This window comes from Balaenoptera acutorostrata, chromosome 15 (assembly GCF_949987535.1).
Source record: "Balaenoptera acutorostrata chromosome 15, mBalAcu1.1, whole genome shotgun sequence".
NCBI classification, from domain to species: Eukaryota; Metazoa; Chordata; class Mammalia; order Artiodactyla; family Balaenopteridae; genus Balaenoptera; species Balaenoptera acutorostrata.
The window spans coordinates 81494565-81507941 of record NC_080078.1 but is presented as its reverse complement, the minus strand read 5'-3'; the positions used below and the strand labels follow the sequence as shown (position 1 = coordinate 81507941).

At 43.0% G+C, this 13377-nt stretch overlaps 1 protein-coding gene across 1 annotated transcript in view; it reads left to right on the top strand.

Annotated features, from left to right (window-relative positions):
• Positions 1-253: 253 nt before the first annotated feature.
• Positions 254-13377, top strand: part of ZNF217 (zinc finger protein 217) — a 38633-nt gene continuing 25509 nt past the window's right edge. Inside the window, exons 1-2 of the mRNA XM_057529395.1 lie at positions 254-272; positions 10566-10645. The gene's annotated coding sequence lies outside the window, so the exon portion shown is untranslated. The remainder of the gene's footprint in view (positions 273-10565; positions 10646-13377) is intronic.

The window sequence follows — 13377 nt, the reverse complement described above, 5'->3', positions numbered from 1 at the left end:
CCTATGCCTGTCAAGGGTATGGCTCTGACCTTAATCTCCTCTCCAGCACTTCTCCCAAATCCCAATATCCTATTGGAGGGCGTGGCTTGAGAGGGCACACCTAAAGTCAGGAGATTCTTCTGTTCCACATCCTTTCCTGCTGCCACTAACCTCTGACCTCCTCCTTCAGGGGTTGCTCAGGCCTTGCTTGACCTTCAGTTTGGAGAAGATGCCCAAGGAACACTGAAAGGTGGGTTGTCTCTGAAACTTCCTGGAGGATCACCCAGATTGAGGTATGTATCTTTTTTTCCAGGGAATTCCACTTACTTAGTCTACCTTGGGTGGGCGCTCAGATGATTGAAAGTGACTCAGGTCTGGAGAGGACAAATCCCTCACCTCTATAAACACACTTCTCTTCTCCAACCCATGAATAAGTACCCTGGCAGGGTCCTGCAGTGGGTGAGCTTCTGTGACCATGGGCAATAATCTTCATAATAATAGTGTGTCTTAATTAAATGTTTACCATGTGCCAAAGTCTCTGCAAAACATTTTACAGGTGAGGATTTATTTATTCCTCTTAAATACACTTGTCAGTGAGTATTCTTACCTCCATCTGTAAAATGGGGAGAACAGAGGCAAAGAGAGCTCAAGTGAGGTGGCAAAGGCGGCACAGCTGGGTAGTCCAGAGTCTTGGTTTGAACCCAGTTTTATGAGCTCAGCCCTTTAACCACTATCCATATGACTGCTCGGAGTTGCAGGTTTCCAATCTGGGCGAAGGGGGTACTGACTCTGCCTGGGTATCCAGTAATGGTGCATACAATGTGCTTGGCCTGTAATAAGTACTTAATCAATGATCCCTATTATTACCCTCTAGTCTCCTAAGGCCAAGGTCAACAACTTAGGGTAAAAAAGAATGGCATGTGGCAGCATGGGGTTTGGAATTAGACGGGGTGAGAATTTCACTTTATTTTTGTTGTAGCACCTCAAGGAAGTTAGAGAAGTTAGTAAGTCAGAAAGCAAGTTAACCTCTGATGGCTATAGTTTCCTCATCTGGCAAATGAATTTAAATATACTTAAATTTATATATATATTTACATAAATATAGATAGGTTATCAGGAGAACTAAGTAACAGCTTGATTGGATACATTAGGTGTGGAGTCAAGACTCTGGCACATAGCAGGGGCTCAATAAATTATTTTATTTCTCCCTTCTTATCCTTTTTATCTCTTCTATTGCTATTGTCCTCGTTTTTGTTGTTGTTATTGTAAAAGTAGCCTGAAAATATGAACACACTTAAATATCCGAGTGATTTCAGCAAAGGAGACTATCTGCTTTACTACTTTAGAAGTGCTCTTAATTTTATCATCTGTTTAATAAGCCTCTTAATACCCCAGCCAGGTCATCATTCCTCTGCTCAAGCCATTCCGTGGCCCTCAGGCTCATTCAGATAAAATCCTGTCTCTACAAAGTCCCAAAGGCCCCAGGCACTTTATATGCATCCCCCGCATTCTCATTTTCTGATTCGTCTCTTCTTACTTCACGCCAGCCACTCGGCCACCGTGCTAGCTGCCTTGTAGTTCCTTGAGTCACTGGATACACACTTCAAGGTATTTGCAGGCCAACCTTTTAGCCTCTTTCCCCAGAACCCCACATGGCTCCCACTGGAACCCTATTCAGATCTTTACTCAGATGTCTCCACCTATGAAGTCAACCTGCAGTAGACTTTTTTTTTTTTTTTCTTTTGGCCACTTCTTGGCATGCGGAACTTCCCTGACCAGGTATCGAACCCGCGCCCCCTGCAGAGGAAGCTTGGTCTTAACCACTGGTCTGCCAGGGAAGGCCCAGACTAGCCTATTTAATATCCCCCCGCCTCCCACACCTACCCCTTCCATTTCCTGACCCCTTCGCTCCCCTTATTTTTCTCCATAGTACTTAATTAACACACTAGAATGTTAAATGTTAACTTTGTGAGGATAGGCGTTTTGATTGGTTTGCTTTCCTGCGGCATTCCCAGCACCTAGAACAGTGCCTGGTACACAGTAGGTGCTTAATAAATGTTTGTTGAGTAAGAGAGTAAATGCATGAGTGAATGAAAGAATTCAGGGAGCATATTTATTTAATTAAATAGAACAGCTAAATATTGAGACACTTCCTGTGTGCCAGCAACTGTGACATGGAGGAAACTGGCCTTCCCTTCAAGGAGCCTGTGATTTATTCAGGTGGGCTGAGCATAACCCAGCAAATGTCACAAAGGAGGGGTGAGCAAACAGTGACTGAACAAAGAGAGGGTGTGGCATTTGGCGTGGTCCTTGGGGGATGGGCAGGATGGCTACAGATTGACTTTTGCACATACATGGCACATGTATTTGGAGAGATTCAAAGTGACAGTGGGACGGGAAGCCATCACAGAGCAAGGAGATAGGTAAGCAGAGAATGGTTTATCAAATGTTTATCAGAAGGCAGTAGATGGAGATACTAAACATTTTATTCCCTGTTTTTTTTTTATTTCTCAGTGTATTCAACACAGTTTGGAATTTCTTTTTAGTAGGCATATGAGTATGCTTTACATGTAAAGAAATTAAAATATTTAGCTATCACCAAACTGTCCTGGATCCTTGCCCACACTTGAGAATTAACCAGCTTTTATTTGTGTATTTCTATATATATATTTCTTATTTATTTATTGAGATATAACTGACATATAACATTATATTAGTTTCAGGTGGTACAATATAATGATTCAGTATTTGTATATATTGAGAAATTATAAAAAAGAGTAATTACTGTAATTACTGTACTGTAATTATATGCTTTTCTGTTTATTTATGTTTTGATTTGTTTAATGTCTATTTCTCCGATTAAAATGTAAGCTCCATGAAGGTAGGAATGCAATTTGTTTTGTATCTCATTCTTTAGTTACTATCTAGCCAAGTGCCTGGGACAGAGGAGTGCTCCCAAATAAATATTTATGGAATGAATCTGGCTGAAAGCTTGGCTGGGGCCGTAGTTTTGTATCCTAAGAGAGGGAGGTATGGCTTCTTTCGGTAAAATTGGAGATTTTTGCACGGGACAGTGGCAGGATGGTTATTTGTGGGGTTCGGGAAAAAGTATTCTGGGTTAGGAGGAAGACAGGTACAGGAGGACTGGTTAGGAGATTACTGCACAGATCAGAATGAAACAAGAAACAAGGACTGTGGAAATAAGAAGGAAAAGGGTGCATTGAGAGATTTTGAGACGATAGCATCTGTAAGATTTGCTAGCTGCTGAGCTCTGACAGGCAGTGTGAAGGAAGGCATGGATGTTTGAGACCTAGTCTAGGATATTTTCATCTTATAAACCTATATTGCTTCCCAACTCTGTGAAAAGCACTCTGCTAATTGCTGTTGGGATATACTTTGCATGACCTTTCTCCCCTACCTTCAAAGGAGATTTGCAGACTGTTGGGGAAGACAGGCCGAGTACTCAGGGACACCAGGAACGCCAGGGAGTGACTGAGGTGGGAGGGGACTAGCCCCGGGGCAATGGAGTAAAATATGGCTGTTCCAGAATGGGGGGAGGGGAGGCACATTGGGTGAGGAGGTTTCAACCTTGCCCTGGAGCCGCACACAGCTGACTGGTGAACATTCAGGAAATAGGGTGTCAAGCCATGTGCATCAGTGCTGATTTTTATTCATTTATTTATTTATTTATTTATTTATTTATTTAAATAAGTACCTGATTATTTTTTATTTCATTTTTAAAAAATATTTATTTATTTATTTATTTATTTTTGGCCGTGTTGGGTCTTCGTTTCTGTGCGAGGGCTTTCTCTAGTTGCGGCAAGCGGGGGCCACTCTTCATCGCAGTGCGCGGGCCTCTCACTATCGCGGCCTCTCTCCTTGCGGAGCACAGGCTCCAGACGTGCAGGCTCAGTAGTTGTGGCTCACGGCCCCAGTTGCTCCGCGGCATGTGGGATCTTCCCAGACCAGGGCTCGAACCCGTGTGCCCTGCATTGGCAGGCAGACTCTCAACCACTGCGCCACCAGGAAGCCCTATTTATTTATTTTTAATTTATTTATTTTATTTATTTTTGGCTGCATTGGGTCTTCGTTGCTGCGCGGGGGCTTTCTCTAGTGGCGGTGAGCAGGGTCTACTCTTTGTTGCGGTGCGCGGGCTTCTCAGTGCGGTGGCTTCTCCTGTTGCAGAGCACGGGCTCTAGGTGCACGGGCTTCAGTAGTTGTGGCACGCGGGCTCAGTAGTTGTGGCTCGTGGGCTCTAGAGTGCAGGCTCAGTAGTTGTGGCACACAGGCTTAGTTGCTCCGCGGCATGTGGGATCTTCCCGGACCAGAGCTCGAACCCATGTCCCCTGCATTGGCAGGCGGATTCTTAACCACTGCGCCACCAGGGAAGCCCCAGTGTTGATTTTTAGAGGTGAGGAAATTTAGGTTGGTGACAGAGTTGAGGTTTGACGTTGGGTTCAAATGGCCCATTGGCCTTAGTCTGGAAGATAGGGAATCAAACTGTTAGCTGTGTGACCTCAGTCAGCCTACTTAATTCTTCTGAGCCTCAGTTTACTCTTTTTTAAGGAAAGGCAGTAATGACTCGAGGGGTCACGATTGATCAGATTACAGCTGGTGCCAGGCACGGCGATCCGTGACTGCTTTGATTCTGTGATCCTACCCTTGGCACAAGGAGAGGAAAATGGGGGCTTGAAGTAAGAGAACTGTAACTTCTTCATGTTTGCTGTGGCCTCTTTGTTTAACCAGGATGAGATCCTTCAGGAGATAATCTCTCAAGGAAGAAACACTTGAAGTTCAATAGTTCTTTCGGTTTTACTACTATTTTTTTTCCCCCGTTGGCATCCCATTGCTTTTGGAATAAAGTCCAAAGTCTTCACAGGGCCCACCAGATCCTGCCAGAAATTTTGTCTTTATTTTCAGAGACGTTGGGAGTTTGGGGCAGGGCCCTGATGTGATCACACTTGACTTTTGAAAAGATCAGTGCAGATTGTGAAGAGCTCAGTGTGACAGAGATGTGATCATCTGCATCTCTCCTGGATTGGCAGCTGCCAATCAGGGAGCATGTTTATTTAATTAAATAGAACAGCTAAATATTGAGACACTTCCTGTGTGCCAGCAACTGTGACACGGAGGAAACTGGCCTTCCCTTCAAGGAGCCTGTGATTTATTCAGGTGGGCTGAGCATAACCCAGCAAATGTCACAAAGGAGGGGTGAGCAAACAGTGACTGAACGAAGAGAGGGTGTGGCATTTGGCGTGGTCCTTGGGGGATGGGCAGGATGGCTACAGATTGACTTTTGCACATACATGGCACATGTATTTGGAGAGATTCAAAGTGACAGTGGGACGGGAAGCCATCACAGAGCAAGGAGATAGGTAAGCAGAGAATGGTTTATCAAATGTTTATCAGAAGGCAGTAGATGGAGATACTAAACATTTTATTCCCTGTTTTTTTTTATTTCCCAGTGTATTCAACACAGTTTGGAATTTCATTTTAGTAGGCATATGAGTATGCTTTACTCTGCAAGCTCAGAATCCACTTTCCTCACAGCTGTATCCCTGGTATGTGGGAAAAATGCTGGGCCCATTACTAGGTGAATGTAATGAGATAGTAGATGGCAGGCACCTGGCACACAGCATTCATCCTCATTTTGCATCCGGTATTTTAATGAGCAGCTACTATGTTAAAGGCGTGGTTCAAGGTCCTGGGGATACACCATGAGGTGTTGGGGTGAGGCTTGGCCGGTGTCTGCACAGGAAAGGAGGCCATTGTGATGAAGGACAGTGAGGGAGGGGGGAAGGGGGGGAGAGGAGCCGAGGTGGAGACCTAGGCAGGGGACCCGGGTATGAGGAAGGTTGTGTATCTGTAGGTAAGGACAGAGGCCTTAGAGGCAGGTGCTGGATTTAGACGCCTGGCTCTGCTGCTTATTGCCAGCTACTTAATCTCTTTGTGCCCACGTTCTTTGTCTATAAAAATGGAAAAATATAGGCCCTGCCTCGCAGGGTCGTTAGGTGGATTAAATGAGTTACAAAATGAAAAGCACACATGAACTCAATCAACGTTAGAGCTTATCAGCTAAGCCTTTCAGCACGCTGGCCCTGTTTCTGGCATAGAAGTTTTTTGAACTGTCAGTGGTTTAGTCCACCCAACCCATCCCAAGGCAGAGAAATGCAGGAGGCTCTGCTGGGTGTGAGTTTGGACAAGTCCCCACTCTTGATGGAGTTAACAGTCTGATTCAGACCAAAAAATGAAAGAAAATAAAATTCCTAACCAACCAATTATATAAACCATTCACTACACCAGTTATCTCATCCAAAAGGGAGAGAAAAGTGAGTTCAAAGACTCTGAATGCTCTTTTAGCAAAGTGCGGGACCTCTTGGGTTTCAGGTCTGATGTAAAGGTCATCAGGGGAGCTGAGTTCCAGGTGTACCCAAAGGTGAGTCCAGACACAAGCAGAACCCCCTGCCGAGTTGACACTCAGCAGTCAAGACAAGAGTCATGGTAAAAACGACCCTTTGCTGTTATACAGCACGGAGCTTCCCCGTGGTATGACAGGGGGCAACCCCACTATCCAGTGAGGCAGGTCGAACAGAGCTTGGAAGCCTCATTTTACAGATGAGAAAACTGAGCCAAGACCCCAGTGACTGGCCTGAACACCCAAACTTCAGGTCCCTTTTGGCTGGATCTCACTGCGGCTGAGTTCTATGCATTAGTATTATTTCTATATTCATTTGTCTTGAACACATTTATTGATCGCTGCAATAGACAGACATCATACTAAGACTTGGAGATACAGCAGAGAACAAATCACAGTATCATGTATTTCTATGGAGTTTAGACTCTAGTGGGAGGAGGACAGGCAGAAATAATTACTATAATGTGTGATGAGTATAATTGCATTGGTTTGAGCTCGGGGGGTACCTGGCAGGGGTGCATGATCCAATGTCGGTGGCTGACCCAGCTCTCTACCCACTCTTTTCTTGGCTGACCCAGCTCTCTACCCACTCACTCTTTCTTCTCCATCTACATTCCCTTCCTGGAGAGTCTCATGCAATTCTATGATCTTATGTATTCATTAGTGGTGGAGGACTATGGGAGAAGGTCTGAGGTTGAAATCTAGAAATAATTTCTGGACGTCTAAATGGAGCTGGAGTAGACAGCTGGAAATATATTTTGGGGTTTGAGGGGAGAGGTCTGGGTGGGAAATATATAAATTTAGGAGCCTTATAGATGGTATTTTGAGCCATTGGACTGAATGAAATACTTAGGGAATGAGTAGGAAAAAGACCAGGCTCCAGCACTGGGCCCTGGGGCACTTCAGCGTCTGGAGGTCAGGGGAAGAGAACCAGCAGAGGGGACAGAGAAGGAGCAGCCAGTGAGGATTGGTGGAAATCAGGAAAGCGCAGTGTCCCAAATCAGGGGGAAAAGTGTGTCAAGGAAGAGGAAAGGGCTGACTGTATCGAGGGCTGCAGATATGGCAAATAAAATGAGAGCAGAGAATTGACCATCTTTGATATCCTACTGCTACCAGAGTCAAAAACGAGTCCTTGGGACTTCCCTGGTGGTCCAGTGGTTAAGACTCTGCGCTTCCACTGCAGGGGGCACGGATTCTATCCCTGGTCTGGGAACTGAGATACCACATGCCTTGTGATGCGGCCAAAAAAACAAACAAAAAAACCCAGTCCTTGCCTCTGTCTTTACAAGGTCCTGCCCTATTATTTCCTTGCTCCCCTGTCCTCACCCGCTGGGCCCCGATGCGCTGGCCTCCTTGCAGTGCTTTCCCCGGGTCAGCCTGTCTTCTGCCCTGTCTTCTGCCTTCTCACCTTGTGCTCCCTGCCTTAGTGTGCTTTGCCACCCGACTTCCTGGAGGTCTCTGCTCCTCAGGGAGCCCCAGTCCAAAAAACAGCAGGCACCTTCCCCTCGCCACTGAGCCTGTGTGTTGTCTGCCTCCCTCTAGAAGGTAAGCTCCAAAAACGGAAAGAACTTCGTTTGCTTTGCTTACTGTAAGCTCTAGCTCCGGTGCCTAGAACAATGCCAGGCCTGCAAAACTCTGGGCTTACAAGCTTTACACAGTGTGCCTCAATTTTCCCAAGAGTCTTATGAAAACAAATACTATTTATATAAGTAATATAATTATATTATTATATAGTTCTTCCAGTTTTATTGAGATATGATTAACATATAGCATTGTATAAGTTTAAGGTATACAATGTAGTAATTTGGTATATGTATACATTTCGAAATGATGACCACAATACATTTAATTAACATGAATCATTTCACATAGTTACAAATATTTTTTTTCCTTGTGATGAGAACTTTTAAGATCTACTTTCTTCTACAAGAATATATTGATATTATACAGCACAGGGAATATAGCCAACAATATAATACATTTTTTTTTAAATTTAAAAATTAAAAAATTTTTTTTGGCCACGCCACATGACATGGGATCTTAGTTCCTTGACCAGGGATGGAACCCATGCCCACTGCATTGGAAACACAGAGTCTTAACCACTGGACCACCAGGGAAGTCCTTATAATAACCTTAGAGTACAATCTACAAAAATTTTGAATCACTATGTCATATACCTGAAACTAATATAATATTGTAATACTGTAAATCAACTATACTTTTTTTTGGGGGGCCACACCAAGAGGCTTGCAGGATCTTAGTGCCCTGACCAGGGATTGAACCCACCTTAGTGAAAGTGCTGAGTCCTAACCACTGGACCGCCAGGGAAGTCCCTAAATCAACTATACTTCAATTAAAAAAAAAAAAAAAAATTACCTCACCCTTCCCTGCCTCCTCCATCTTCTTCTTCATCACACCATTTTATGGATCAGGAATTGAAACCCATGGAGATTAAATAGTATTCTAGGATTAATGCAGCTGTCAAGAGGTTGGAGCAGGAATGTTTGAGCCCAAGATTGGATTATTGGAGAGAAGACCTTCCAACACCTTGTCAGAGGGCCTCCCCCCAGAGAGCCCAGAGTTTAAACCTCTCAGGAGGAATAGAAGCTGATTTCCTGAAAGACTGGAGAGATAGAACTAGGCAAAGGGAAACACAGGGCTGGAGCCTCCGGGTCAGAGAGAAGGCCTTGTGGCTGGAGCTTAGAGCTCTATGCAGAGGGCTTGCCAAGACTTGAGGCTGGAGACTTAGGCAGGGGCCAGATCTACAGGGTTGGCAGGCAGGCTCTGGAGTTTGTTCTTTTTCCTGAGGCAATAGGAAGCCATTAAGCAGGGTGGTGACACGATCTGATTTACACTGTAAAAGATCTCTTGGGCTATGGGTGAAGAACATAACCAAGGCAAACCTAGAAAGGAAGAAGCTTGGAGACACCTTGGTCTATTTGGAGGAGTGAGAAATCGTGGTGCTGTGGAGTAGCCTTGTGTTAGGGATTTGAGATGTATTACGATAGAAATTATAGGCCCTGCTGATGGATTAAAGGTGTGTGTGTGTGTGTTTGTGTGTGTGTGTGTTTGTGTGTGTGAGAGACGGGGGTGGGGCTGGAGATGAAATATCATAGTTTGACTTCCAGGTTTTGGCTTACATGGGTGGATGGAAGATGGTTCCATTTACTGAGATGATGATGAAAATTGCATTTCAATAGATGTTAGTTACTTTCCTCTTCCATCACCTCCCCCTCACCCCACAGCTCCCCATTTGGAATATTAGATGAGAACAAAAGCTTTAAAGAGGTGCTCCAAAAGTTACGTCGTGACCCATGTAATTTATTTTTATTCTAGTTTTATTGCGAAGTATTCAACATATGCCATTGCGTAAGGTTAGGGCGTACGGCATAATGATTGACTTTTCACAATCACGAAATGATGACCATAGTAAGTTTAGTGAGGATCCATCATCTCATATAGACACAAAATAAAAAAAAAACAAACAACTTTTTCTCCTTGTGATGAGTACTCAGGATTTACTCTCTTAACGTTCATATATAAAATACAGCTGTGTTAATTATACTAATCATGTTGCATATTGCATCCCTAGTACTTTATATATATATATTTTTAATTGAGGTATAGTTGATGTACAATGTTATATAAGTTTCAGGTGTACAACATAGTGATTCACAAATTTTAAAGGTCCATTTACAGTTACTATAAAATACTGGCTCTATTCCCTGTGTTTACAGTATATCCTTGTAGCTTATTTATTTTATACATAGTAGTTTGCATCTCTTAATCCCCTCCCCCTATCTTGCCCCTCCCCCTCTTCCCTTTGCCTACTGGTAACCACCAGTTTGTTCTCTATATCTGAGTGTTTCTTTTTTGTTATATTCTCTAGTTTCTTTTATTTGTGACCCGTGTAATTTTTAAAGAAAGTTTACAGTGACATTTTGAGTGGAGTCAGCCTTGGAAAACCATCCAGGATATTGGAGAAGATGCACAGAAGTTGTGCTTGTAAAGTGGGGCAGGGTACTCACCAAACTTGCCAATGGGGCAGACACAGCCATGATTGGTTAGTCAAGCTGGGATTGCATCTAAACCTCTATTTATACTGAGCCTTATTCTTGGCCCCTCCCTTTTTTGGTTTGCTTATAAAAACCAGCAATCACATCTCTTCCAGTATTGTTCTGAGTCAGGTGGACCGGCCAACTCAGGGAGAGAAAGCCTCCTGGTTCCAGACCCTGCCTCTACTTCTGCAAGGTAATTTCTGCTATTTATTTTTATCATGTATTATTATGATGTTTTGTAGGGCGTTTAAAATTGTGAGATGACTTGAATGGGATGAAGAAACTTAATAGGAAAGAGAGAAGTTTGGTGTTCCCTGGAGTCGCTGGTGATCCCTACTTCATTTAGTGCATTCTGTCCTGTTAAAAGAGCTGCCCTTCTTCATTTCCTTCTCAAATGTCCCTTGTAGTTTGCAGAGCTGGCAGGTTTGCCTAACTTTTTCATTTTCTTTTCCTGCTAACTCCTCACTGCAGTTTTTCAGGTTTTCCTGCTCTGAACACTGAATTCTTTTAAGTCTGTGTTGGCTCCGTTTCAGCTCCAGGGATTTACATACAGTTTCCAAATCGTTTCTCTATAATAGTTCCACAGTAAAATAAATACTTGCGAAAATAAGAAGATCATAACGGCACCCTCCTCTGCTAATGAAGGCTAATTCTCAAAAGATGATTCCAATGAATGTTAAATATAGCAAATTAGAAGGGTTTTTTGTTGTTAGATCTGAGAATGCGGTGGCAGGCAGGAGCTGGAGAGAAAATCAGAAGTTAACTAAAGCCAGAGGGCTCCTATCACTGGGATTAGATCAGAGATAATGGTGCGATTTTATAAGCATACACTGGGAAATATATCTTAAGGAGGGCTGGTCTGTTTGGATAATTGTGAAAAATGAGGTGTAGGTGATGTGCGTCGCATTAAAAAGAGGTGAAGTGGGGTCTTTCGCTCTCTCCCCGAATAACGTGTGCCGAGCATGAGCTCACATTTGAAGGGACATTTCTGGTTCCATTGTTTGTGTCGCCTGCGTCTCTGCAGCACCTGACTCCTTTAGAGATAGTCTAGCTGGGGGGGGGCGTGGGGGGGGAAACAGGATTATGCGTGGGCGGAGCTAAGTATATGGAGACCAACGTTCGATTTTCGATTTTCATTTCATACGATAATAGTGAGTTCCTGGCTTTACTACAAAACCGAATGTTCCTGGCGTCCTCCTGTTGCTTTTGGAGTTTTCATTCTTAATTGTTTTAACTATACACGCTTTCCAAGTAAATCTTAAGTGTGGGTCTCCACCTTCTAAGGGGCCGAATGTGTCCCACAGACGCCCTTACAGCGCATTCAGATCACTCTATGTCCATTTAAAAACACAGTATGTGTTTGCAACCCAGCACTCAGCCATTGGCAGAATTTTTCAACGACTTCCCAGTTTTGTTGGCACGTCTCCAGGAATAAGGTTCTTTGTAATTCTTTGCTCAAACGTTAAGATTGCCTATAAAACGCTTAGCGGATAGATCAGTTAATAAAATTACTTTCAATTTGAAAATCTACAAGGTAATACGGTTTTTTTGTTGTTGTTCTATTTTTTATTTTTTGCCGGGCGGGGGCGGGGGGAGGAGAGAGAAACAGTAACTAACAAACCATATGATGCTATTATGCTCACAAAGTGGTAGTTTTGTGAGGGCATAGGGAAAAGTACCATTTTTTGCTCAGAAAATAATTCAGTAGCAACAAGGTCTGAGAGCCAGGAGCCTCATTGTTCTTAGTGAAACGATTATTTGTCAAAACATTTGATTGTTTCCCTATTCCGACTGAAAAGTTAGGACTTTTCTTTTTGCTCAATTTTGACACTAGGATTTTTAACTATCAGTGCTATTGTGTTTACAGCTTTCAAGGTTTCAGAGTTCAAAGGTTATCTATTAACATGTAGAGTGAGGCTACACTTATGTGAAGACTCAATTTGGTTTCACTTGTTCATAGTTTCTTTGTTTTGTAGCAGTGCCCGAAGTCATTTGTTTTGGTAAGTTAAATGAAGTTTCTTGTTTAGGAAGAGTGTGTCTATGGACTGTATTTTGGTATGTGACTATAAGACTTTAAAAAATATTTTAAAGAAAGATATTCATCTTCCCTGAGAAAAGGAACTCTAGTACTAGAAGTGATCAATATCAGTGTACTTGAGTGAGGAAAAAAAAAAGTTCTGGCTTAAGAATCTACTTTTGGAACTGCTAATTAATTAAGTGTGAGTAAGTAATTGGTTCACTTCCTTTTTAAAAAAGACTAACCAGACCATATGTGGGGTTAGTAGTTATATATAAAATGACAGCAAAACATCACACTTGGCAAATTCTTCCCCTTTGCTGAGAAACTGTCTCTCAAGTTCCATTTCCTACTTATTAAGGATTGCACTGCTCACCAGCGGAGCATTTATGTAGGGCTTTTTTTGTCCTGATTTATTAAATATATACTTTAAGGGCCTTTCTTGATATGTTTTAAGTTTTTCCATTTTGGATACACCGAAGGCCAATAAAAAAAAGAAACACAACAAGACAAACTTGGCTATTTTGTGGTGACTTAACGTAGCACCCTTTACTTTTGCATTCGTTTGCATCTTGGGGCAGAGAACTTGGTGGATGTGATTGTTGCTTCTTTGGTTCTTCCTTGGGGCTTACTTAAAATGGGGGAATATCACTGACCTTCGGAATCATAACCTTTTCATTTTTAGTGAGCAAATAAAAAGAATAGTTGGGAAACGCTTTCAATTAAGGGGAGGGGGAAGTTCCCCCCCCCCCGCCCCCCAGTTTTAAGCCTGGTTTCATCCACGTGGATTTCTATCAAAGCCAAGTGGATTCTTGGCATCTAGGCCAAGTTTAGAAACCTCAAGTTATAGCAGCGCAAGCTCAGCCCTTTCAGAAAAATAGTAACAAAAGTAGCTTTACGAAGATACT